Source organism: Somniosus microcephalus, chromosome 16, assembly GCF_052327205.1.
Source record: "Somniosus microcephalus isolate GS21.2 chromosome 16, FLI_Smic_1.0, whole genome shotgun sequence".
In the NCBI taxonomy this organism is placed as follows: Eukaryota; Metazoa; Chordata; class Chondrichthyes; order Squaliformes; family Somniosidae; genus Somniosus; species Somniosus microcephalus.
The window spans coordinates 51,011,639-51,038,761 of record NC_141002.1 but is presented as its reverse complement, the minus strand read 5'-3'; the positions used below and the strand labels follow the sequence as shown (position 1 = coordinate 51,038,761).

The 27,123-nt window shown below is 41.0% G+C and overlaps 1 protein-coding gene across 2 annotated transcripts in view; it reads right to left on the bottom strand.

Moving 5' to 3' along the window:
• Window positions 1-27,123, bottom strand: part of syn3 (synapsin III) — a 479,656-nt gene that overhangs the window by 276,673 nt on the left and 175,860 nt on the right. The window lies entirely within an intron of this gene.

The following is a 27,123-nucleotide window of genomic DNA, read 5'->3' as shown; positions in this document are numbered from 1 at the left end:
ATCTCTACCTACCAGGAACTAGTTTAACATTGTACAGTGGGTCTCTACCTACCAGGAACTAGTTTAATATTGTACAGTGGATCTCTACCTACCAGGAACTAGTTTAACATTGTACAGTGGGTCTCTACCTACCAGGAACTAGTTTAACATTGGACAGTGGATCTCTACCTACCAGGAACTAGTTTAACATTGTACAGTGGGTCTCTACCTACCAGGAACTAGTTTAACATTGTACAGTGGATCTCTACCTACCAGGAACTAGATTAACATTGTACAGTGGGTCTCTACCTACCAGGAACTAGTTTAACATTGTACAGTGGGTCTCTACCTACCAGGAACTAGTTTAACATTGTACAGTGGATCTCTACCTACCAGGAACTAGTTTAAGTTTAACATTGTACAGTGGATCTCTACCGACCAGGAACTAGTTTAACATTGTACAGTGGGTCTCTACCTACCAGGAACTAGTTTAACATTGTACAGTGGGTCTCTACCTACCAGGAACTAGTTTAACATTGTACAGTGGGTCTCTACCTACCAGGAACTAGTTTAACATTGTACAGTGGATCTTTACCTACCAGGAACTAGTTTAACATTGTACAGTGGATCTCTACCAACCAGGAACTAGTTTAACATTGTACAGTGGATCTCTACCGACCAGGAACTAGTTTAACATTGTACAGTGGGTCTCTACCTACCAGGAACTAGATTAACATTGTACAGTGGGTCTCTACCTACCAGGAACTAGTTTAACATTGTACAGTGGATCTCTACCTACCAGGAACTAGTTTAACATTGTACAGTGGATCTCTACCTACCAGGAACTAGTTTAACATTGTACAGTGGATCTCTACCGACCAGGAACTAGTTTAACATTGTACAGTGGGTCTCGACCTACCAGGAACTAGTTTAACATTGTACAGTGGATCTCTACCTACCAGGAACTAGTTTAACATTGTACAGTGGGTCTCTACCTACCAGGAACTAGTTTAACATTGTACAGTGGATCTCTACCTACCAGGAACTAGATTAACATTGTACAGTGGGTCTCTACCTACCAGGAACTAGTTTAACATTGTACAGTGGATCTCTACCGACCAGGAACTAGTTTAACATTGTACAGTGGGTCTCTAACTACCAGGAACTAGTTTAACATTGTACAGTGGATCTCTACCTACCAGGAACTAGTTTAACATTGTACAGTGGGTCTCTACCTACCAGGAACTAGTTTAACATTGTACAGTGGGTCTCTACCTACCAGGAACTAGTTTAACATTGTACAGTGGATCTCTACCTACCAGGAACTAGTTTAACATTGTACAGTGGGTCTCTACCTACCAGGAACTAGTTTAATATTGTACAGTGGGTCTCTACCTACCAGGAACTAGTTTAACATTGTACAGTGGATCTCTACCTACCAGGAACTAGTTTAACATTGTACAGTGGATCTCTACCTACCAGGAACTAGTTTAATATTGTACAGTGGGTCTCTACCTACCAGGAACTAGTTTAACATTGTACAGTGGATCTCTAACCTACCAGGAACTAGTTTAACATTGTACAGTGGGTCTCTACCTACCAGGAACTAGTTTAACATTGTACAGTGGGCCTCTACGCTACCAGGAACTAGTTTAACATTGTACAGTGGGTCTCTACCTACCAGGAACCTAGTTTAATATTGTACAGTGGATCTCTACCTACCAGGAACTAGTTTAACATTGTACAGTGGGTCTACCTACCAGGAACTAGTTTAACATTGTACAGTGGATCTCTACCTACCAGGAAACTAGTTAACATTGTACAGTGGGTCTCTACCTACCAGGAACTAGTTTAACATTGTACAGTGGGTCTCTACCTACCAGGAACTAGTTTAACATTGTACAGTGGATTCTCTACCTACCAGGAACTAGTTTAACATTGTACAGTGGATCTCTACCTACCAGGAACTAGTTTAACATTGTACAGTGGATCTCTACCTACCAGGAACTAGATTAACATTGTACAGTGGATCTCTACCTACCAGAACTAGTTTAACATTGTACAGTGGATCTCTACCTACCAGGAACTAGTTTAACATTGTACAGTGGGTCTCTACCTACCAGGAACTAGTTTAACATTGTACAGTGGATCTCTACCTACCAGGAACTAGTTTAACATTGTACAGTGGGTCTCTACCTACCAGGAACTAGTTTAATATTGTACAGTGGATCTCTACCTACCAGGAACTAGTTTAATATTGTACAGTGGGTCTCTACCTACCAGGAACTAGTTTAACATTGTACAGTGGATCTCTACCTACCAGGAACTAGTTTAACATTGTACAGTGGGTCTCTACCTACCAGGAACTAGTTTAACATTGTACAGTGGATCTCTACCTACCAGGAACTAGTTTAACATTGTACAGTGGGTCTCTACCTACCAGGAACTAGTTTAACATTGTACAGTGGATCTCTACCTACAGGAACTAGTTTAACATTGTACAGTGGATCTCTACCTACCAGGAACTAGTTTAATATTGTACAGTGGGTCTCTACCTACCAGGAACTAGTTTAATATTGTACAGTGGATCTCTACCTACCAGGAACTAGTTTAACATTGTACAGTGGGTCTCTACCTACCAGGAACTAGTTTAACATTGTACAGTGGATCTCTACCTACAGGAACTAGTTTACATTGTACAGTGGGTCTCTACCTACCAGGAACTCGTTTAACATTGTACAGTGGGTCTACCTACCAGGAACTAGTTTAACATTGTACAGTGGATCTCTACCTACCAGGAACTAGTTTAACATTGTACAGTGGATCTCTACCTACCAGGAACTAGTTTACATTGTACAGTGGGTCCTCTACTACCACGAACTAGTTTAACATTGTACAGTGGATCTCTACCTACCAGGAACTAGTTTAACATTGTACAGTGGATCTCTACCTACCAGGAACTAGTTTAACATTGTACAGTGGGTCTCCTACCTACCAGGAACTAGTTTAACATTGTACAGTGGATCCTCTACCGTACCAGGAACTAGTTTGACATTGTACAGTGGATCTCTACCTACCAGGAACTAGTTTAATATTGTACAGTGGGTCTCTACCTACCAGGAACTAGTTTAACATTGTACAGTGGATCTCTACTACCAGGAACTAGTTTAATATTGTACAGTGGATCTCTACCTACCAGGAACTAGTTTAACATTGTACAGTGGATCTCAACCTACAGGAACTAGTTTAACATTGTACAGTGGGTCTCTACCTACCAGGAACTAGTTTAATATTGTACAGTGGGTCTCTACCTACCAGGAACTAGTTTAACATGTACAGTGGATCTCTACCTACCAGGAACTAGTTTAACATGTACAGTGGATCTCTACCTACCAGGAACTAGTTTAATATTGTACAGTGGGTCTCTACCTACCAGGAACTAGTTTACCATTGTACAGTGATCTCTACCTACCAGGAACTAGTTTAACATTGTACAGTGGATCTCTACCTACCAGGAACTAGTTTAACATTGTACAGTGGGTCTCTACCTACCAGGAACTAGTTTAACATTGTACAGTGGGTCTCTACCTACCAGGAACTAGTTTAATATTGTACAGTGGGTCTCTACCTACCAGGAACTAGTTTGACATTGTACAGTGGATCTCTACCTACCAGGAACTAGATTAACATTGTACAGTGGGTCTCTACCTACCAGGAACTAGTTTAACATTGTACAGTGATCTCTACCTACCAGGAACTAGTTTAACATTGTACAGTGGGTCTCTACCTACCAGGAACTAGTTTAACATTTGTACAGTGGATCTCCACCTACCAGGAACTAGTTTAATATTGTACAGTGGGTCTCGACCTACCAGGAACTAGTTTAGCATTGTACAGTGGATCTCTACCTACCAGGAACTAGTTTAACATTGTACAGTGGGTCTCTACCTACCAGGAACTAGTTTAACATTGTACAGTGGGTCTCTACCTACCAGGAACTAGTTTAACATTGTACAGTGGGTCTCTACCTACCAGGAACTAGATTAACATTGTACAGTGGGTCTCTACCTACCAGGAACTAGTTTAACATTGTACAGTGGATCTCTACCTACCAGGAACTAGTTTAACATTGTACAGTGGATCTCTACCTACCAGGAACTAGTTTAACATTGTACAGTGGGTCTCTACCTACCAGGAACTAGTTTAACATTGTACAGTGGATCTCTACCTACCAGGAACTAGTTTAATATTGTACAGTGGGTCTCTACCTACCAGGAACTAGTTTAACATTGTACAGTGGATCTCTACCTACCAGGAACTAGTTTAACATTGTACAGTGGATCTCTACCTACCAGGAACTAGTTTAACATTGTACAGTGGATCTCTACCTACCAGGAACTAGTTTAATATTGTACAGTGGGTCTCTACCTACCAGGAACTAGTTTAACATTGTACAGTGGATCTCTACCTACCAGGAACTAGTTTAATATTGTACAGTGGATCTCTACCTACCAGGAACTAGTTTAACATTGTACAGTGGATCTCTACCTACCAGGAACTGGTTTAACATTGTACAGTGGGTCTCTACCTACCAGGAACTAGTTTAATATTGTACAGTGGGTCTCTACCTACCAGGAACTAGTTTAACATTGTACAGTGGATCTCTACCTACCAGGAACTAGTTTAACATTGTACAGTGGATCTCTACCTACCAGGAACTAGTTTAACATTGTACAGTGGATCTCTACCTACCAGGAACTAGTTTAACATTGTACAGTGGATCTCTACCTACCAGGAACTAGATTAACATTGTACAGTGGATCTCTACCTACCAGGAACTAGTTTAACATTGTACAGTGGATCTCTACCTACCAGGAACTAGTTTAACATTGTACAGTGGGTCTCTACCTACCAGGAACTAGTTTAACATTGTACAGTGGATCTCTACCTACCAGGAACTAGTTTAACATTGTACAGTGGGTCTCTACCTATCAGGAACTAGTTTAATATTGTACAGTGGATCTCTACCTACCAGGAACTAGTTTAATATTGTACAGTGGGTCTCTACCTACCAGGAACTAGTTTAACATTGTACAGTGGATCTCTACCTACCAGGAACTAGTTTAACATTGTACAGTGGGTCTCTACCTACCAGGAACTAGTTTAACATTGTACAGTGGATCTCTACCTACCAGGAACTAGTTTAACATTGTACAGTGGGTCTCTACCTACCAGGAACTAGTTTAACATTGTACAGTGGATCTCTACCTACCAGGAACTAGTTTAACATTGTACAGTGGATCTCTACCTACCAGGAACTAGTTTAATATTGTACAGTGGGTCTCTACCTACCAGGAACTAGTTTAATATTGTACAGTGGATCTCTACCTACCAGGAACTAGTTTAACATTGTACAGTGGGTCTCTACCTACCAGGAACTAGTTTAACATTGTACAGTGGATCTCTACCTACCAGGAACTAGTTTAACATTGTACAGTGGGTCTCTACCTACCAGAAACTCGTTTAACATTGTACAGTGGGTCTCTACCTACCAGGAACTAGTTTAACATTGTACAGTGGATCTCTACCTACCAGGAACTAGTTTAACATTGTACAGTGGATCTCTACCTACCAGGAACTAGTTTAACATTGTACAGTGGGTCTCTACCTACCAGGAACTAGTTTAACATTGTACAGTGGATCTCTACCTACCAGGAACTAGTTTAATATTGTACAGTGGGTCTCTACCTACCAGGAACTAGTTTAACATTGTACAGTGGATCTCTACCTACCAGGAACTAGTTTAACATTGTACAGTGGATCTCTACCTACCAGGAACTAGTTTAACATTGTACAGTGGGTCTCTACCTACCAGGAACTAGTTTAACATTGTACAGTGGATCTCTACCTACCAGGAACTAGTTTAACATTGTATAGTGGATCTCTACCTACCAGGAACTAGTTTAATATTGTACAGTGGGTCTCTACCTACCAGGAACTAGTTTAACATTGTACAGTGGATCTCTACCTACCAGGAACTAGTTTAATATTGTACAGTGGATCTCTACCTACCAGGAACTAGTTTAACATTGTACAGTGGATCTCTACCTACCAGGAACTAGTTTAACATTGTACAGTGGGTCTCTACCTACCAGGAACTGGTTTAATATTGTACAGTGGGTCTCTACCTATCAGGAACTAGTTTAACATTGTACAGTGGATCTCTACCTACCAGGAACTAGTTTAACATTGTACAGTGGATCTCTACCTACCAGGAACTAGTTTAATATTGTACAGTGGGTCTCTACCTACCAGGAACTAGTTTAACATTGTACAGTGGATCTCTACCTACCAGGAACTAGTTTAACATTGTACAGTGGATCTCTACCTACCAGGAACTAGTTTAACATTGTACAGTGGGTCTCTACCTACCAGGAACTAGTTTAACATTGTACAGTGGGTCTCTACCTACCAGGAACTAGTTTAATATTGTACAGTGGGTCTCTACCTACCAGGAACTAGTTTAACATTGTACAGTGGATCTCTACCTACCAGGAACTAGATTAACATTGTACAGTGGGTCTCTACCTACCAGGAACTAGTTTAACATTGTACAGTGGATCTCTACCTACCAGGAACTAGTTTAACATTGTACAGTGGGTCTCTACCTACCAGGAACTAGTTTAACATTGTACAGTGGATCTCTACCTACCAGGAACTAGTTTAATATTGTACAGTGGGTCTCTACCTACCAGGAACTAGTTTAACATTGTACAGTGGATCTCTACCTACCAGGAACTAGTTTAACATTGTACAGTGGGTCTCTACCTACCAGGAACTAGTTTAACATTGTACAGTGGGTCTCTACCTACCAGGAACTAGTTTAACATTGTACAGTGGGTCTCTACCTACCAGGAACTAGATTAACATTGTACAGTGGGTCTCTACCTACCAGGAACTAGTTTAACATTGTACAGTGGGTCTCTACCTACCAGGAACTAGTTTAATATTGTACAGTGGGTCTCTACCTACCAGGAACTAGTTTAACATTGTACAGTGGATCTCTACCTACCAGGAACTAGATTAACATTGTACAGTGGGTCTCTACCTACCAGGAACTAGTTTAACATTGTACAGTGGGTCTCTACCTACCAGGAACTAGTTTAATATTGTACAGTGGGTCTCTACCTACCAGGAACTAGTTTAACATTGTACAGTGGATCTCTACCTACCAGGAACTAGATTAACATTGTACAGTGGGTCTCTACCTACCAGGAACTAGTTTAACATTGTACAGTGGATCTCTACCTACCAGGAACTAGTTTAACATTGTACAGTAGGTCTCTACCTACCAGGAACTAGTTTAACATTGTACAGTGGATCTCTACCTACCAGGAACTAGTTTAATATTGTACAGTGGGTCTCTACCTACCAGGAACTAGTTTAACATTGTACAGTGGATCTCTACCTACCAGGAACTAGTTTAACATCGTACAGTGGGTCTCTACCTACCAGGAACTAGTTTAACATTGTACAGTGGGTCTCTACCTACCAGGAACTAGTTTAACATTGTACAGTGGGTGATGCGCCATCAATTACTCAAAAGACTGAAGTTGAGCGAGTAACAATCAGGCTTTTATTAACTAAAGAATGCAGGTCTTGTCTCGAGTGGTCGACCCGTCCAGAATACTAAGGGACTGGGAGGTAGTCACTTATATACCTGGAATAGTGGGAGGAGTCAGCCGAGGCATGTCCAGACCTGTACCTAGTGGAATACACATACAGACACCGACAGGTATGACAGTGGTTTACCACAGTGGGTCTCTACCTACCAGGAACTAGATTAACATTGTACAGTGGGTCTCTACCTACCAGGAACTAGTTTAACATTGTACAGTGGGTCTCTACCTACCAGGAACTAGTTTAATATTGTACAGTGGGTCTCTACCTACCAGGAACTAGATTAACATTGTACAGTGGGTCTCTACCTACCAGGAACTAGTTTAACATTGTACAGTGGATCTCTACCTACCAGGAACTAGTTTAATATTGTACAGTGGGTCACTACCTACCAGGAACTAGTTTAATATTGTACAGTGGATCTCTACCTACCAGGAACTAGTTTAACATTGTACAGTGGGTCTCTACCTACCAGGAACTAGTTTAACATTGTACAGTGGATCTCTACCTACCAGGAACTAGTTTAACATTGTACAGTGGGTCTCTACCTACCAGGAACTCGTTTAACATTGTACAGTGGGTCTCTACCTACCAGGAACTAGTTTAACATTGTACAGTGGATCTCTACCTACCAGGAACTAGTTTAACATTGTACAGTGGATCTCTACCTACCAGGAACTAGTTTAACATTGTACAGTGGGTCTCTACCTACCAGGAACTAGTTTAACATTGTACAGTGGATCTCTACCTACCAGGAACTAGTTTAATATTGTACAGTGGGTCTCTACCTACCAGGAACTAGTTTAACATTGTACAGTGGGTCTCTACCTACCAGGAACTAGTTTAACATTGTACAGTGGATCTCTACCTACCAGGAACTAGTTTAACATTGTACAGTGGGTCTCTACCTACCAGGAACTAGTTTAACATTGTACAGTGGGTCTCTACCTACCAGGAACTAGTTTAACATTGTACAGTGGATCTCTACCTACCAGGAACTAGATTAACATTGTACAGTGGATCTCTACCTACCAGGAACTAGTTTAACATTGTACAGTGGATCTCTACCTACCAGGAACTAGATTAACATTGTACAGTGGATCTCTACCTACCAGGAACTAGTTTAACATTGTACAGTGGATCTCTACCTACCAGGAACTAGTTTAACATTGTACAGTGGGTCTCTACCTACCAGGAACTAGTTTAACATTGTACAGTGGATCTCTACCTACCAGGAACTAGTTTAACATTGTACAGTGGGTCTCTACCTACCAGGAACTAGTTTAATATTGTACAGTGGATCTCTACCTACCAGGAACTAGTTTAATATTGTACAGTGGGTCTCTACCTACCAGGAACTAGTTTAACATTGTACAGTGGATCTCTACCTACCAGGAACTAGTTTAACATTGTACAGTGGGTCTCTACCTACCAGGAACTAGTTTAACATTGTACAGTGGATCTCTACCTACCAGGAACTAGTTTAACATTGTACAGTGGGTCTCTACCTACCAGGAACTAGTTTAACATTGTACAGTGGATCTCTACCTACCAGGAACTAGTTTAACATTGTACAGTGGATCTCTACCTACCAGGAACTAGTTTAATATTGTACAGTGGGTCTCTACCTACCAGGAACTAGTTTAATATTGTACAGTGGATCTCTACCTACCAGGAACTAGTTTAACATTGTACAGTGGGTCTCTACCTACCAGGAACTAGTTTAACATTGTACAGTGGATCTCTACCTACCAGGAACTAGTTTAACATTGTACAGTGGGTCTCTACCTACCAGGAACTCGTTTAACATTGTACAGTGGGTCTCTACCTACCAGGAACTAGTTTAACATTGTACAGTGGATCTCTACCTACCAGGAACTAGTTTAACATTGTACAGTGGATCTCTACCTACCAGGAACTAGTTTAACATTGTACAGTGGGTCTCTACCTACCAGGAACTAGTTTAACATTGTACAGTGGATCTCTACCTACCAGGAACTAGTTTAACATTGTACAGTGGATCTCTACCTACCAGGAACTAGTTTAACATTGTACAGGGAGTCTCTACCTACCAGGAACTAGTTTAACATTGTACAGTGGATCTCTACCTACCAGGAACTAGTTTGACATTGTACAGTGGATCTCTACCTACCAGGAACTAGTTTAATATTGTACAGTGGGTCTCTACCTACCAGGAACTAGTTTAACATTGTACAGTGGATCTCAACCTACCAGGAACTAGTTTAACATTGTACAGTGGGTCTATCTCTACTACCAGGAACTAGTTTAATATTGTACAGTGGGTCTCTACTACCAGGAACTAGTTTAACATTGTACAGTGGATCTCAACCTACCAGGAACTAGTTTAACATTGTACAGTGGGTCTCTACCTACCAGGAACTAGTTTAATATTGTACAGTGGGTCTCTACCTACCAGGAACTAGTTTAACATTGTACAGTGGATCTCTACCTACCAGGAACTAGTTTAACATTGTACAGTGGATCTCTACCTACCAGGAACTAGTTTAATCATTGTACAGTGGGTCTCTACCTACCAGGAACTAGTTTAACATTGTACAGTGGTTCTCTACCTACCAGGAACTAGTTTAATATTGTACAGTGGGTCTCTACCTACCAGGAACTAGTTTAACATTGTACAGTGGATCTCTACCTACCAGGAACTAGATTAACATTGTACATTGGGTCTCTACCTACCAGGAACTAGTTTATCATTGTACAGTGGATCTCTACCTACAGAACTAGTTTACATTGTACAGTGGTCTCTACCTACCAGGAACTAGTTTAACATTGTACAGTGGATCTCTACCTACCAGGAACTAGTTTAATCATTGTACAGTGGGTCTCTACCTACCAGGAACTAGTTTAAGCATTGTACAGTGGATCTCTACCTACCAGGAACTAGTTTAACATTGTACAGTGGGTCTCTACCTACCAGGAACTAGTTTAACATTGTACAGTGGGTCTCTACCTACCAGGAACTAGTTTAACATTGTACAGTGGGTCTCTACCTACCAGGAACTAGTTTAACATTGTACAGTGGGTCTCTACCTACCAGGAACTAGTTTAACATTGTACAGTGGATCTCTACCTACCAGGAACTAGTTTAACATTGTACAGTGGATCTCTACCTACCAGGAACTAGTTTACATTGTACAGTGGGTCTCTACCTACCAGGAACTAGTTTAACATTGTACAGTGGATCTCTACCTACCAGGAACTAGTTTAACATTGTACAGTGGGTCTCTACCTACCAGGAACTAGTTTAACATTGTACAGTGGATCTCTACCTACCAGGAACTAGTTTAACATTGTACAGTGGATCTCTACCTACCAGGAACTAGTTTAACATTGTACAGTGGATCTCTACCTACCAGGAACTAGTTTAACATTGTACAGTGGGTCTCTACCTACCAGGAACTAGTTTAACATTGTACAGTGGATCTCTACCTACCAGGAACTAGTTTAACATTGTACAGTGGGTCTCTACTACCAGGAACTAGTTTAACATTGTACAGTGGATCTCTACCTACCAGGAACTAGTTTAACATTGTACAGTGGGTCTCTACCTACCAGGAACTAGTTTAACATTGTACAGTGGATCTCTACCTACCAGGAACTAGTTTAATATTGTACAGTGGGTCTCTACCTACCAGGAACTAGTTTAACATTGTACAGTGGATCTCTACCTACCAGGAACTAGTTTAACATTGTACAGTGGGTCTCTACCTACCAGGAACTAGTTTAACATTGTACAGTGGATCTCTACCTACCAGGAACTAGTTTAACATTGTACAGTGGGTCTCTACCTACCAGGAACTAGTTTAACATTGTACAGTGGATCTCTACCTACCAGGAACTAGTTTAACATTGTACAGTGGATCTCTACCTACCAGGAACTAGTTTAACTATTGTACAGTGGGTCTCTACCTACCAGGAACTAGTTTAACATTGTACAGTGGATCTCTACCTACCAGGAACTAGTTTAACATTGTACAGTGGGTCTCTACCTACCAGGAACTAGTTTAACATTGTACAGTGGATCTCTACCTACCAGGAACTAGTTTAACATTGTACAGTGGGTCTCTACTACCAGGAACTAGTTTAACATTGTACAGTGGGTCTCTACCTACCAGGAACTAGTTTAACATTGTACAGTGGATCTCTACCTACCAGGAACTAGTTTAACATTGTACAGTGGTCTCTACCTACCAGGAACTAGTTTAACATTGTACAGTGGGTCTCTACCTACCAGGAACTAGTTTAACATTGTACAGTGGATCTCTACCTACCAGGAACTAGTTTAATATTGTACAGTGGGTCTCTACCTACCAGGAACTAGTTTAACATTGTACAGTGGATCTCTACCTACCAGAACTAGTTTAACATTGTACAGTGGATCTCTACCTACCAGGAACTAGTTTAACATTGTACAGTGGGTCTCTACCTACCAGGAACTAGTTTAACATTGTACAGTGGATCTCTACCTACCAGGAACTAGTTTAACATTGTACAGTGGATCTCTACTACCAGGAACTAGTTTAATATTGTACAGTGGGTCTCTACCTACCAGGAACTAGTTTAACATTGTACAGTGGATCTCTACCTACCAGGAACTAGTTTAATATTGTACAGTGGATCTCTACCTACCAGGAACTAGTTTAACATTGTACAGTGGGTCTCTACCTACCAGGAACTAGTTTAACATTGTACAGTGGATCTCTACCTACCAGGAACTAGTTTAATATTGTACAGTGGATCTCTACCTACCAGGAACTAGTTTAACATTGTACAGTGGGATCTCTACCTACCAGGAACTAGTTTAACATTGTACAGTGGGTCTCTACCTACCAGGAACTAGTTTAACATTGTACAGTGGGTCTCTACTACCAGGAACTAGTTTAACATTGTACAGTGGGTCTCTACCTACCAGGAACTAGTTTAACATTGTACAGTGGGTCTCTACCTACCAGGAACTAGTTTAACATTGTACAGTGGATCTCTACCTACCAGGAACTAGTTTAACATTGTACAGTGGATCTCTACCTACCAGGAACTAGTTTAACATTGTACAGTGGGTCTCTACCTACCAGGAACTAGTTTAACATTGTACAGTGGGTCTCTACCTACCAGGAACTAGTTTAACATTGTACAGTGGTCTCTACCTACCAGGAACTAGTTTAACATTGTACAGTGGGTCTCTAGCTACCAGGAACTAGTTTAACATTGTACAGTGGATCTCTACCTACCAGGAACTAGTTTAACATTGTACAGTGGGTCTCTACTACCAGGAACTAGTTTAACATTGTACAGTGGGTCTCTACCTACCAGGAACTAGTTTAACATTGTACAGTGGATCTCTACCTACCAGGAACTAGTTTAACATTGTACAGTGGATCTCTACCTACCAGGAACTAGTTTAACATTGTACAGTGGATCTCTACCTACCAGGAACTAGTTTAACATTGTACAGTGGATCTCTACCTACCAGGAACTAGTTTAACATTGTACAGTGGATCTCTACCTACCAGGAACTAGTTTAACATTGTACAGTGGATCTCTACCTACCAGGAACTAGTTTAACATTGTACAGTGGATCTCTACCTACCAGGAACTAGTTTAACATTGTACAGTGGGATCTCTACCTACCAGGAACTAGTTTAACATTGTACAGTGGATCTCTACCTACCAGGAACTAGTTTAACATTGTACAGTGGATCTCTACCTACCAGGAACTAGTTTAACATTGTACAGTGGGTCTCTACCTACAGGAACTAGTTTAACATTGTACAGTGGGTCTCTACCTACCAGGAACTAGTTTAACATTGTACAGTGGATCTCTACCTACCAGGAACTAGTTTAATATTGTACAGTGGATCTCTACCTACCAGGAACTAGTTTAACATTGTACAGTGGGTCTCTACCTACCAGGAACTAGATTAACATTGTACAGTGGATCTCTACCTACCAGGAACTAGTTTAACATTGTACAGTGGATCTCTACCTACCAGGAACTAGTTTAACATTGTACAGTGGTCTCTACCTACCAGGAACTAGTTTAACATTGTACAGTGGGTCTCTACCTACCAGGAACTAGTTTAACATTGTACAGTGGATCTCTACCTACCAGGAACTAGTTTAACATTGTACAGTGGGTCTCTACCTACCAGGAACTAGTTTAACATTGTACAGTGGATCTCTACCTACCAGGAACTAGTTTAACATTGTACAGTGGGTCTCTACCTACCAGGAACTAGTTAAACATTGTACAGTGGGTCTCTACCTACCAGGAACTAGTTTAACATTGTACAGTGGGTCTCTACCTACCAGGAACTAGTTTAACATTGTACAGTGGGTCTCTACCTACCAGGAACTAGTTTAACATTGTACAGTGGATCTCTACCTACCAGGAACTAGTTTAACATTGTACAGTGGATCTCTACCTACCAGGAACTAGTTTAACATTGTACAGTGGATCTCTACCTACCAGGAACTAGTTTAACATTGTACAGTGGATCTCTACCTACCAGGAACTAGTTTAACATTGTACAGTGGATCTCTACCTACCAGGAACTAGTTTAACATTGTACAGTGGGATCTCTACCTACCAGGAACTAGTTTAACATTGTACAGTGGATCTCTACCTACCAGGAACTAGTTTAACATTGTACAGTGGGTCTCTACCTACCAGGAACTAGTTTAACATTGTACAGTGGATCTCTACCTACCAGGAACTAGTTTAACATTGTACAGTGGATCTCTACCTACCAGGAACTAGTTTAACATTGTACAGTGGGTCTCTACCTACCAGGAACTAGTTTAACATTGTACAGTGGGTCTCTACCTACCAGGAACTAGTTTAACATTGTACAGTGGGTCTCTACCTACCAGGAACTAGTTTAACATTGTACAGTGGATCTCTACCTACCAGGAACTAGTTTAACATTGTACAGTGGATCTCTACCTACCAGGAACTAGTTTAACATTGTACAGTGGGATCTCTACCTACCAGGAACTAGTTTAACATTGTACAGTGGATCTCTACCTACCAGGAACTAGTTTAACATTGTACAGTGGATCTCTACCTACCAGGAACTAGTTTAACATTGTACAGTGGGTCTCTACCTACCAGGAACTAGTTTAACATTGTACAGTGGGTCTCTACCTACCAGGAACTAGTTTAACATTGTACAGTGGGTCTCTACCTACCAGGAACTAGATTAACATTGTACAGTGGATCTCTACCTACCAGGAACTAGTTTAACATTGTACAGTGGGTCTCTACCTACCAGGAACTAGTTTAACATTGTACAGTGGATCTCTACCTACCAGGAACTAGTTTAACATTGTACAGTGGATCTCTACCTACCAGGAACTAGTTTAACATTGTACAGTGGGTCTCTACCTACCAGGAACTAGTTTAACATTGTACAGTGGGTCTCTACCTACCAGGAACTAGTTTAACATTGTACAGTGGATCTCTACCTACCAGGAACTAGTTTAACATTGTACAGTGGTCTCTACCTACCAGGAACTAGTTTAACATTGTACAGTGGATCTCTACCTACCAGGAACTAGTTTAACATTGTACAGTGGGTCTCTACCTACCAGGAACTAGTTTAACATTGTACAGTGGGTCTCTACCTACCAGGAACTAGTTTAACATTGTACAGTGGATCTCTACCTACCAGGAACTAGTTTAACATTGTACAGTGGATCTCTACCTACCAGGAACTAGTTTAACATTGTACAGTGGGTCTCTACCTACCAGGAACTAGTTTAACATTGTACAGTGGATCTCTACCTACCAGGAACTAGTTTAACATTGTACAGTGGGTCTCTACCTACCAGGAACTAGTTTAACATTGTACAGTGGATCTCTACCTACCAGGAACTAGTTTAACTATTGTACAGTGGATCTCTACCTACCAGGAACTAGTTTAACATTGTACAGTGGGTCTCTACCTACCAGGAACTAGTTTAACATTGTACAGTGGATCTCTACCTACCAGGAACTAGTTTAACATTGTACAGTGGGTCTCTACCTACCAGGAACTAGTTTAACATTGTACAGTGGGTCTCTACCTACCAGGAACTAGTTTAACATTGTACAGTGGATCTCTACCTACCAGGAACTAGTTTAACATTGTACAGTGGATCTCTACCTACCAGGAACTAGTTTAACATTGTACAGTGGTCTCTACCTACCAGGAACTAGTTTAACATTGTACAGTGGATCTCTACCTACCAGGAACTAGTTTAACATTGTACAGTGGGTCTCTACCTACCAGGAACTAGTTTAACATTGTACAGTGGATCTCTACCTACCAGGAACTAGTTTAACTATTGTACAGTGGGTCTCTACCTACCAGGAACTAGTTTAACATTGTACAGTGGATCTCTACCTACCAGGAACTAGTTTAACATTGTACAGTGGATCTCTACCTACCAGGAACTAGTTTAACATTGTACAGTGGGTCTCTACCTACCAGGAACTAGTTTAACATTGTACAGTGGATCTCTACCTACCAGGAACTAGTTTAACATTGTACAGTGAGTCTCTACCTACCAGGAACTAGTTTAACATTGTACAGTGGGTCTCTACCTACCAGGAACTAGTTTAACATTGTACAGTGGATCTCTACCTACCAGGAACTAGTTTAACATTGTACAGTGGGTCTCTACCTACCAGGAACTAGTTTAACATTGTACAGTGGATCTCTACCTACCAGGAACTAGTTTAACATTGTACAGTGGGTCTCTACCTACCAGGAACTAGTTTAACATTGTACAGTGGGTCTCTACCTACCAGGAACTAGTTTAACATTGTACAGTGGATCTCTACCTACCAGGAACTAGTTTAACATTGTACAGTGGGTCTCTACCTACCAGGAACTAGTTTAACATTGTACAGTGGATCTCTACCTACCAGGAACTAGTTTAACATTGTACAGTGGGTCTCTACCTACCAGGAACTAGTTTAACATTGTACAGTGGATCTCTACCTACCAGGAACTAGTTTAACATTGTACAGTGGGTCTCTACCTACCAGGAACTAGTTTAACATTGTACAGTGGATCTCTACCTACCCAGGAACTAGTTTAACATTGTACAGTGGATCTCTACCTACCAGGAACTAGTTTAACATTGTACAGTGGGTCTCTACCTACCAGGAACTAGTTTAACATTGTACAGTGGATCTCTACCTACCAGGAACTAGTTTAACATTGTACAGTGGATCTCTACCTACCAGGAACTAGTTTAACTATTGTACAGTGGGTCTCTACCTACCAGGAACTAGTTTAACATTGTACAGTGGATCTCTACCTACCAGGAACTAGTTTAATATTGTACAGTGGATCTCTACCTACCAGGAACTAGTTTAACATTGTACAGTGGATCTCTACCTACCAGGAACTAGTTTAACATTGTACAGTGGATCTCTACCTACCAGGAACTAGTTTAACATTGTACAGTGGGTCTCTACCTACCAGGAACTAGTTTAACATTGTACAGTGGGTCTCTACCTACCAGGAACTAGTTTAACATTGTACAGTGGGTCTCTACTACCAGGAACTAGTTTAATATTGTACAGTGGGTCTCTACCTACCAGGAACTAGTTTAACATTGTACAGTGGTCTCTACCTACCAGGAACTAGTTTAACATTGTACAGTGGATCTCTACCTACCAGGAACTAGTTTAACATTGTACAGTGGGTCTCTACCTACCAGGAACTAGTTTAACATTGTACAGTGGATCTCTACCTACCAGGAACTAGTTTAACATTGTACAGTGGGTCTCTACCTACCAGGAACTAGTTTAACATTGTACAGTGGATCTCTACCTACCAGGAACTAGTTTAATATTGTACAGTGGCTCTCTACCTACCAGTAACTAGTTTAACATTGTACAGTGGATCTCTACCTACCAGGAACTAGTTTAACATTGTACAGTGGGTCTCTACCTACCAGGAACTAGTTTAACATTGTACAGTGGGTCTCTACCTACCAGGAACTAGTTTAACATTGTACAGTGGGTCTCTACCTAACAGGAACTAGATTAACATTGTACAGTGGGTCTCTACCTACCAGGAACAAGTTTAACATTGTAGCAGTGGATCTCTACCTACCAGGAACTAGTTTAACATTGTACAGTGGGTCTCTACCTACCAGGAACTAGTTTAACATTGTACAGTGGGTCTCTACCTACCAGGAACTAGTTTAACATTGTACAGTGGGTCTCTACCTACCAGGAACTAGTTTAATATTGTACAGTGGGTCTCTACCTACCAGGAACTAGATTAACATTGTACAGTGGGTCTCTACCTACCAGGAACTAGTTTAACATTGTACAGTGGGTCTCTACCTACCAGGAACTAGATTAACATTGTACAGTGGGTCTCTACCTACCAGGAACTAGTTTAACATTGTACAGTGGGTCTCTACCTACCAGGAACTAGTTTAACATTGTACAGTGGATCTCTACCTACCAGGAACTAGTTTAACATTGTACAGTGGATCTCTAGCCTACCAGGAACTAGATTAACATTGTACAGTGGATCTCTACCTACCAGGAACTAGTTTAACATTGTACAGTGGATCTCTACCTACCAGGAACTAGTTTAACTATTGTACAGTGGGTCTCTACCTACCAGGAACTAGTTTAACATTGTACAGTGGATCTCTACCTACCAGGAACTAGTTTAACATTGTACAGTGGATCTCTACCTACCAGGAACTAGTTTAACATTGTACAGTGGATCTCTACCTACCAGGAACTAGTTTAACATTGTACAGTGGGTCTCTACCTACCAGGAACGAGTTTAACATTGTACAGTGGGTCTCTACCTACCAGGAACTAGTTTAACATTGTACAGTGGATCTCTACCTACCAGGAACTAGTTTAACATTGTACAGTGGGATCTCTACCTACCAGGAACTAGATTAACATTGTACAGTGGGTCTCTACCTACCAGGAACTAGTTTAACATTGTACAGTGGGTCTCTACCTACCAGGAACTAGTTTAACATTGTACAGTGGATCTCTACCTACCAGGAACTAGTTTAACATTGTACAGTGGGTCTCTACCTACCAGGAACTAGTTTAACATTGTACAGTGGGTCTCTACCTACCAGGAACTAGTTTAACATTGTACAGTGGATCTCTACCTACCAGGAACTAGTTTAACATTGTACAGTGGATCTCTACCTACCAGGAACTAGTTTAACATTGTACAGTGGGTCTCTACCTACCAGGAACTAGTTTAACATTGTACAGTGGGTCTCTACCTACCAGGAACTAGTTTAACATTGTACAGTGGATCTCTACCTACCAGGAACTAGTTTAACATTGTACAGTGGGTCTCTACCTACCAGGAACTAGTTTAACATTGTACAGTGGGTCTCTACCTACCAGGAACTAGTTTAACATTGTACAGTGGGTCTCTACCTACCAGGAACTAGTTTAACATTGTACAGTGGGTCTCTACCTACCAGGAACTAGTTTAACATTGTACAGTGGGTCTCTACCTACCAGGAACTAGTTTAATCATTGTACAGTGGATCTCTACCTACCAGGAACTAGATTAACATTGTACAGTGGGTCTACCTACCAGGAACTAGTTTAACATTGTACAGTGGGTCTCTACCTACCAGGAACTAGTTTAACATTGTACAGTGGATCTCTACCTACCAGGAACTAGTTTAACATTGTACAGTGGGTCTCTACCTACCAGGAACTACTTTAACATTGTACAGTGGATCTCTACCTACCAGGAACTAGATTAACATTGTACAGTGGGTCTCTACCTACCAGGAACTAGTTTAACATTGTACAGTGGGTCTCTACCTACCGGAACTAGTTTAACATTGTACAGTGGGTCTCTACCTACCAGGAACTAGTTTAACATTGTACAGTGGATCTCTACCTACCAGGAACTAGTTTAACATTGTACAGTGGATCTCTACCTACCAGGAACTAGTTTAACATTGTACAGTGGATCTCTACCTACCAGGAACTAGTTTAACATTGTACAGTGGGTCTCTACCTACCAGGAACTAGTTTAACATTGTACAGTGGATCTCTACCTACCAGGAACTAGTTTAATATTGTACAGTGGGTCTCTACCTACCAGGAACTAGTTTAACATTGTACAGTGGGTCTCTACCTACCAGGAACTAGTTTAATATTGTACAGTGGGTCTCTACCTACCAGGAACTAGTTTAATATTGTACAGTGGATCTCTACCTACCAGGAACTAGTTTAACATTGTACAGTGGATCTCTACCTACCAGGAACTAGTTTAACATTGTACAGTGGGTCTCTACCTACCAGGAACTAGTTTAACATTGTACAGTGGGTCTCTACCTACCAGGAACTAGATTAACATTGTACAGTGGTTCTCTACCTACCAGGAACTAGTTTAACATTGTACAGTGGATCTCTACCTACCAGGAACTAGTTTAATATTGTACAGTGGATCTCTACCTACCAGGAACTAGATTAATATTGTACAGTGGGTCTCTACCTACCAGGAACTAGTTTATTATTGTACAGTGGATCTCTACCTACCAGGCACTAGTTTAACATTGTACAGTGGGTCTCTACCTACCAGGAACTAGTTTAACATTGTACAGTGGGTCTCTACCTACCAGGAACTAGATTAACATTGTACAGTGAGTCTCTACCTACCAGGAACTATTTTAACATTGTACAGTGGATCTCTAGCTACCAGGAACTAGATTAACATTGTACAGTGGATCTCTACCTACCAGGAACTAGTTTAACATTGTACAGTGGGTCTCTACCTACCAGGAACTAGTTTAACATTGTACAGTGGGTCTCTACCTACCAGAAACTAGATTAACATTGTACAGTGGATCTCTACCTACCAGGAACTAGTTTAACATTGTACAGTCGGTCTCTACCTACCAGGAACTAGTTTAACATTGTACAGTGGGTCTCTACCTACCAGGAACTAGTTTAACATTGTACAGTGGATCTCTACCTACCAGGAACTAGTTTAACATTGTACAGTGGGTCTCTACCTACCAGGAACTAGATTAACATTGTACAGTGGGTCTCTACCTACCAGGAACTAGTTTAACATTGTGCAGTGGATCTCTACCTACCAGGAACTAGTTTAACATTGTGCAGTGGATCTCTACCTACCAGGAACTAGTTTAACATTGTACAGTGGGTCTCTACCTCCCAGGAACTAGTTTAACATTGTACAGTGGATCTCTACCTACCAGGAACTAGTTTAACATTGTACAGTGGGTCTCTACCTACCAGGAACTAGATTAACATTGTACAGTGGATCTCTACCTACCAGGAACTAGTTTAACATTGTACAGTGGGTCTCTACCTACCAGGAACTAGTATAATATTGTACAGTGGGTCTCTACCTACCAGGAACTAGTTTAACATTGTACAGTGGGTCTCTACCTACCAGGAACTAGTTTAATATTGTACAGTGGGTCTCTACCTACCAGGAACTAGTTTAACATTGTACAGTGGATCTCTACCTACCAGGAACTAGTTTAACATTGTACAGTGGATCTCTACCTACCAGGAACTCGTTTAATATTGTACAGTGGATCTCTACCTACCAGGAACTAGTTTAACATTGTACAGTGGATCTCTACCTACCAGGAACTAGTTTAACATTGTACAGTGGATCTCTACCTACCAGGAACTAGTTTAACATTGTACAGTGGATCTCTACCTACCAGGAACTAGTTTAACATTGTACAGTGGATCTCTACCTACCAGGAACTAGTTTAACATTGTACAGTGGGTCTCTACCTACCAGGAACTAGTTTAACATTGTACAGTGCGTCTCTACCTACCAGGAACTAGTTTAACATTGTACAGTGTGTCTCTACCTACCAGGAACTAGTTTAACATTGTACAGTGGGTCTCTACCTACCAGGAACTAGATTAACATTGTACAGTGGGTCTCTACCTACCAGGAACTAGTTTAACATTGTACAGTGGGTCTCTACCTACCAGGAACTAGTTTAATATTGTACAGTGGATCTCTACCTACCAGGAACAAATTAATATTGTACAGTGGGTCTCTACCTACCAGGAACTAGATTAACATTGTACATTGGATCTCTACCTACCAGGAACTAGATTAATATTGTACAGTGGGTCTCTACCTACCAGGAACTAGATTAACATTGTACAGTGGATCTCTACCTACCAGGAACTAGTTTAATATTGTACAGTGGGTCTCTACCTACCAGGAACTAGTTTAACATTGTACAGTGGATCTCTAGCTACCAGGAACTAGATTAACATTGTACAGTGGATCTCTACCTACCAGGAACTAGTTTAACATTGTACAGTGGGTCTCTACCTACCAGGAACTAGTTTAACATTGTACAGTGGGTCTCTACCTACCAGGAACTAGATTAACATTGTACAGTTGATCTCTACCTACCAGGAACTAGTTTAACATTGTACAGTGGGTCTCTACCTACCAGGAACTAGTTTAACATTGTACAGTGGATCTCTACCTACCAGGAACTAGTTTAACATTGTACAGTGGATCTCTACCTACCAGGAACTAGTTTAACATTGTACAGTGGGTCTCTACCTACCAGGAACTAGATTAACATTGTACAGTGGATCTCTACCTACCAGGAACTAGTTTAACATTGTACAGTGGGTCTCTACCTACCAGGAACTAGTTTAATATTGTACAGTGGATCTCTACCTACCAGGAACTAGTTTAAAATTGTACAGTGGGTCTCTACCTACCAGGAACTAGTTTAATATTGTACAGTGGGTCTCTACCTACCAGGACCTAGATTAACATTGTACAGTGGATCTCTACCTACCAGGAACTAGTTTAATATTGTACAGTGGGTCTCTACCTACCAGGAACTAGTTTAACATTGTACAGTGGGTCTCTACCTACCAGGAACTAGATTAACATTGTACAGTGGGTCTCTACCTACCAGGAACTAGTTTAACATTGTACAGTGGGTCTCTACCTACCAGGAACTAGTTTAACATTGTACAGTGGATCTCTACCTACCAGGAACTAGTTTAACATGGTACAGTGGATCTCTACCTACCAGGAACTAGTTTAACATTGTACAGTGGGTCTCTACCTACCAGGAACTAGTTTAACATTGTACAGTGGATCTCTACCTACCAGGAACTAGTTTAACATTGTACAGTGGATCTCTACCTACCAGGAACTAGTTTAATATTGTACAGTGGGTCTCTACCTACCAGGAACTAGTTTAACATTGTACAGTGGATCTCTACCTACCAGGAACTAGTTTAATATTGTACAGTGGATCTCTACCTACCAGGAACTAGTTTAACATTGTACAGTGGATCTCTACCTACCAGGAACTAGTTTAACATTGTACAGTGGATCTCTACCTACCAGGAACTAGTTTAACATTGTACAGTGGGTCTCTACCTACCAGGAACTAGTTTAATATTGTACAGTGGGTCTCTACCTACCAGGAACTAGTTTAATATTGTACAGTGGGTCTCTACCTACCAGGAACTAGTTTAATATTGTACAGTGGGTCTCTACCTACCAGGAACTAGTTTAATATTGTACAGTGGGTCTCGACCTACCAGGAACTAGTTTAACATTGTACAGTGGATCTCTACCTACCAGGAACTAGATTAACATTGTACAGTGGGTCTCTACCTACCAGGAACTAGTTTAACATTGTACAGTGGATCTCTACCTACCAGGAACTAGTTTAACATTCTACAGTGGGTCTCTACCTACCAGGAACTAGTTTAACATTGTACAGTGGATCTCTACCTACCAGGAACTAGTTTAATATTGTACAGTGGCTCTCTACCTACCAGGAACTAGTTTAACATTGTACAGTGGATCTCTACCTACCAGGAACTAGTTTAACATTGTACAGTGGGTCTCTACCTACCAGGAACTAGTTTAACATTGTACAGTGGGTCTCTACCTACCAGGAACTAGTTTAACATTGTACAGTGGGTCTCTACCTACCAGGAACTAGATTAACATTGTACAGTGGGTCTCTACCTACCAGGAACTAGTTTAACATTGTAGAGTGGATCTCTACCTACCAGGAACTAGTTTAACATTGTACATTGGGTCTCTACCTACCAGGAACTAGTTTAACATTGTACAGTGGGTCTCTACCTACCAGGAACTAGTTTAACATTGTACAGTGGGTCTCTACCTACCAGGAACTAGTTTAATATTGTACAGTGGGTCTCTACCTACCAGGAACTAGATTAACATTGTACAGTGGGTCTCTACCTACCAGGAACTAGTTTAACATTGTACAGTGGGTCTCTACCTACCAGGAACTAGATTAACATTGTACAGTGGGTCTCTACCTACCAGGAACTAGTTTAACATTGTACAGTGGGTCTCTACCTACCAGGAACTAGTTTAACATTGTACAGTGGATCTCTACCTACCAGGAACTCGTTTAACATTGTACAGTGGATCTCTAGCTACCAGGAACTAGATTAACATTGTACAGTGGATCTCTACCTACCAGGAACTAGTTTAACATTGTACAGTGGATCTCTACCTACCAGGAACTAGTTTAATATTGTACAGTGGGTCTCTACCTACCAGGAACTAGTTTAACATTGTACAGTGGATCTCTACCTACCAGGAACTAGTTTAACATTGTACAGTGGATCTCTACCTACCAGGGACTAGTTTAACATTGTACAGTGGATCTCTACCTACCAGGAACTAGTTTAACATTGTACAGTGGGTCTCTACCTACCAGGAACGAGTTTAACATTGTACAGTGGGTCTCTACCTACCAGGAACTAGTTTAACATTGTACAGTGGATCTCTACCTACCAGGAATTAGTTTAACATTGTACAGTGGGTCTCTACCTACCAGGAACTAGATTAACATTGTACAGTGGGTCTCTACCTACCAGGAACTAGTTTAACATTGTACAGTGGGTCTCTACCTACCAGGAACTAGTTTAACATTGTACAGTGGATCTCTACCTACCAGGAACTAGTTTAACATTGTACAGTGGGTCTCTACCTACCAGGAACTAGTTTAACATTGTACAGTGGGTCTCTACCTACCAGGAACTAGTTTAACATTGTACAGTGGATCTCTACCTACCAGGAACTAGTTTAACATTGTACAGTGGATCTCTACCTACCAGGAACTAGTTTAACATTGTACAGTGGGTCTCTACCTACCAGGAACTAGTTTAACATTGTACAGTGGGTCTCTACCTACCAGGAACTAGTTTAACATTGTACAGTGGATCTCTACCTACCAGGAACTAGTTTAACATTGTACAGTGGGTCTCTACCTACCAGGAACTAGTTTAACATTGTACAGTGGGTCTCTACCTACCAGGAACTAGTTTAACATTGTACAGTGGGTCTCTACCTACCAGGAACTAGTTTAACATTGTACAGTGGGTCTCTACCTACCAGGAACTAGTTTAACATTGTACAGTGGGTCTCTACCTACCAGGAACTAGTTTAATATTGTACAGTGGATCTCTACCTACCAGGAACTAGATTAACATTGTACAGTGGGTCTCTACCTACCAGGAACTAGTTTAACATTGTACAGTGGGTCTCTAACTACCAGGAACTAGTTTAACATTGTACAGTGGATCTCTACCTACCAGGAACTAGTTTAACATTGTACAGTGGGTCTCTACCTACCAGGAACTAGTTTAACATTGTACAGTGGATCTCTACCTACCAGGAACTAGATTAACATTGTACAGTGGGTCTCTACCTACCAGGAACTAGTTTAACATTGTACAGTGGGTCTCTACCTACCAGGAACTAGTTTAACATTGTACAGTGGGTCTCTACCTACCAGGAACTAGTTTAACATTGTACAGTGGATCTCTACCTACCAGGAACTAGTTTAACATTGTACAGTGGATCTCTACCTACCAGGAACTAGTTTAACATTGTACAGTGGATCTCTACCTACCAGGAACTAGTTTAACATTGTACAGTGGGTCTCTACCTACCAGGAACTAGTTTAACATTGTACAGTGGATCTCTACCTACCAGGAACTAGTTTAATATTGTACAGTGGGTCTCTACCTACCAGGAACTAGTTTAACATTGTACAGTGGGTCTCTACCTACCAGGAACTAGTTTAATATTGTACAGTGGGTCTCTACCTACCAGGAACTAGTTTAATATTGTACAGTGGATCTCTACCTACCAGGAACTAGTTTAACATTGTACAGTGGGTCTCTACCTACCAGGAACTAGTTTAACATTGTACAGTTGATCTCTACCTACCAGGAACTAGTTTAATATTGTACAGTGGGTCTCTACCTACCAGGAACTAGTTTAATATTGTACAGTGGATCTCTACCTACCAGGAACTAGTTTAACATTGTACAGTGGGTCTCTACCTACCAGGAACTAGTTTAACATTGTACAGTGGGTCTCTACCTACCAGGAACTAGATTAACATTGTACAGTGGTTCTCTACCTACCAGGAACTAGTTTAACATTGTACAGTGGATCTCTACCTACCAGGAACTAGTTTAATATTGTACAGTGGATCTCTACCTACCAGGAACTAGATTAATATTGTACAGTGGGTCTCTACCTACCAGGAACTAGTTTATTATTGTACAGTGGATCTCTACCTACCAGGCACTAGTTTAACATTGTACAGTGGGTCTCTACCTACCAGGAACTAGTTTAACATTGTACAGTGGGTCTCTACCTACCAGGAACTAGATTAACATTGTACAGTGAGTCTCTACCTACCAGGAACTATTTTAACATTGTACAGTGGATCTCTAGCTACCAGGAACTAGATTAACATTGTACAGTGGATCTCTACCTACCAGGAACTAGTTTAACATTGTACAGTGGATCTCTACCTACCAGGAACTAGTTTAACATGGTACAGTGGATCTCTACCTACCAGGAACTAGTTTAACATTGTACAGTGGGTCTCTACCTACCAGGAACTAGTTTAACATTGTACAGTGGATCTCTACCTACCAGGAACTAGTTTAACATTGTACAGTGGATCTCTACCTACCAGGAACTAGTTTAATATTGTACAGTGGGTCTCTACCTACCAGGAACTAGTTTAACATTGTACAGTGGATCTCTACCTACCAGGAACTAGTTTAATATTGTACAGTGGATCTCTACCTACCAGGAACTAGTTTAACATTGTACAGTGGATCTCTACCTACCAGGAACTAGTTTAACATTGTACAGTGGATCTCTACCTACCAGGAACTAGTTTAACATTGTACAGTGGGTCTCTACCTACCAGGAACTAGTTTAATATTGTACAGTGGGTCTCTACCTACCAGGAACTAGTTTAATATTGTACAGTGGGTCTCTACCTACCAGGAACTAGTTTAATATTGTACAGTGGGTCTCTACCTACCAGGAACTAGTTTAATATTGTACAGTGGGTCTCGAC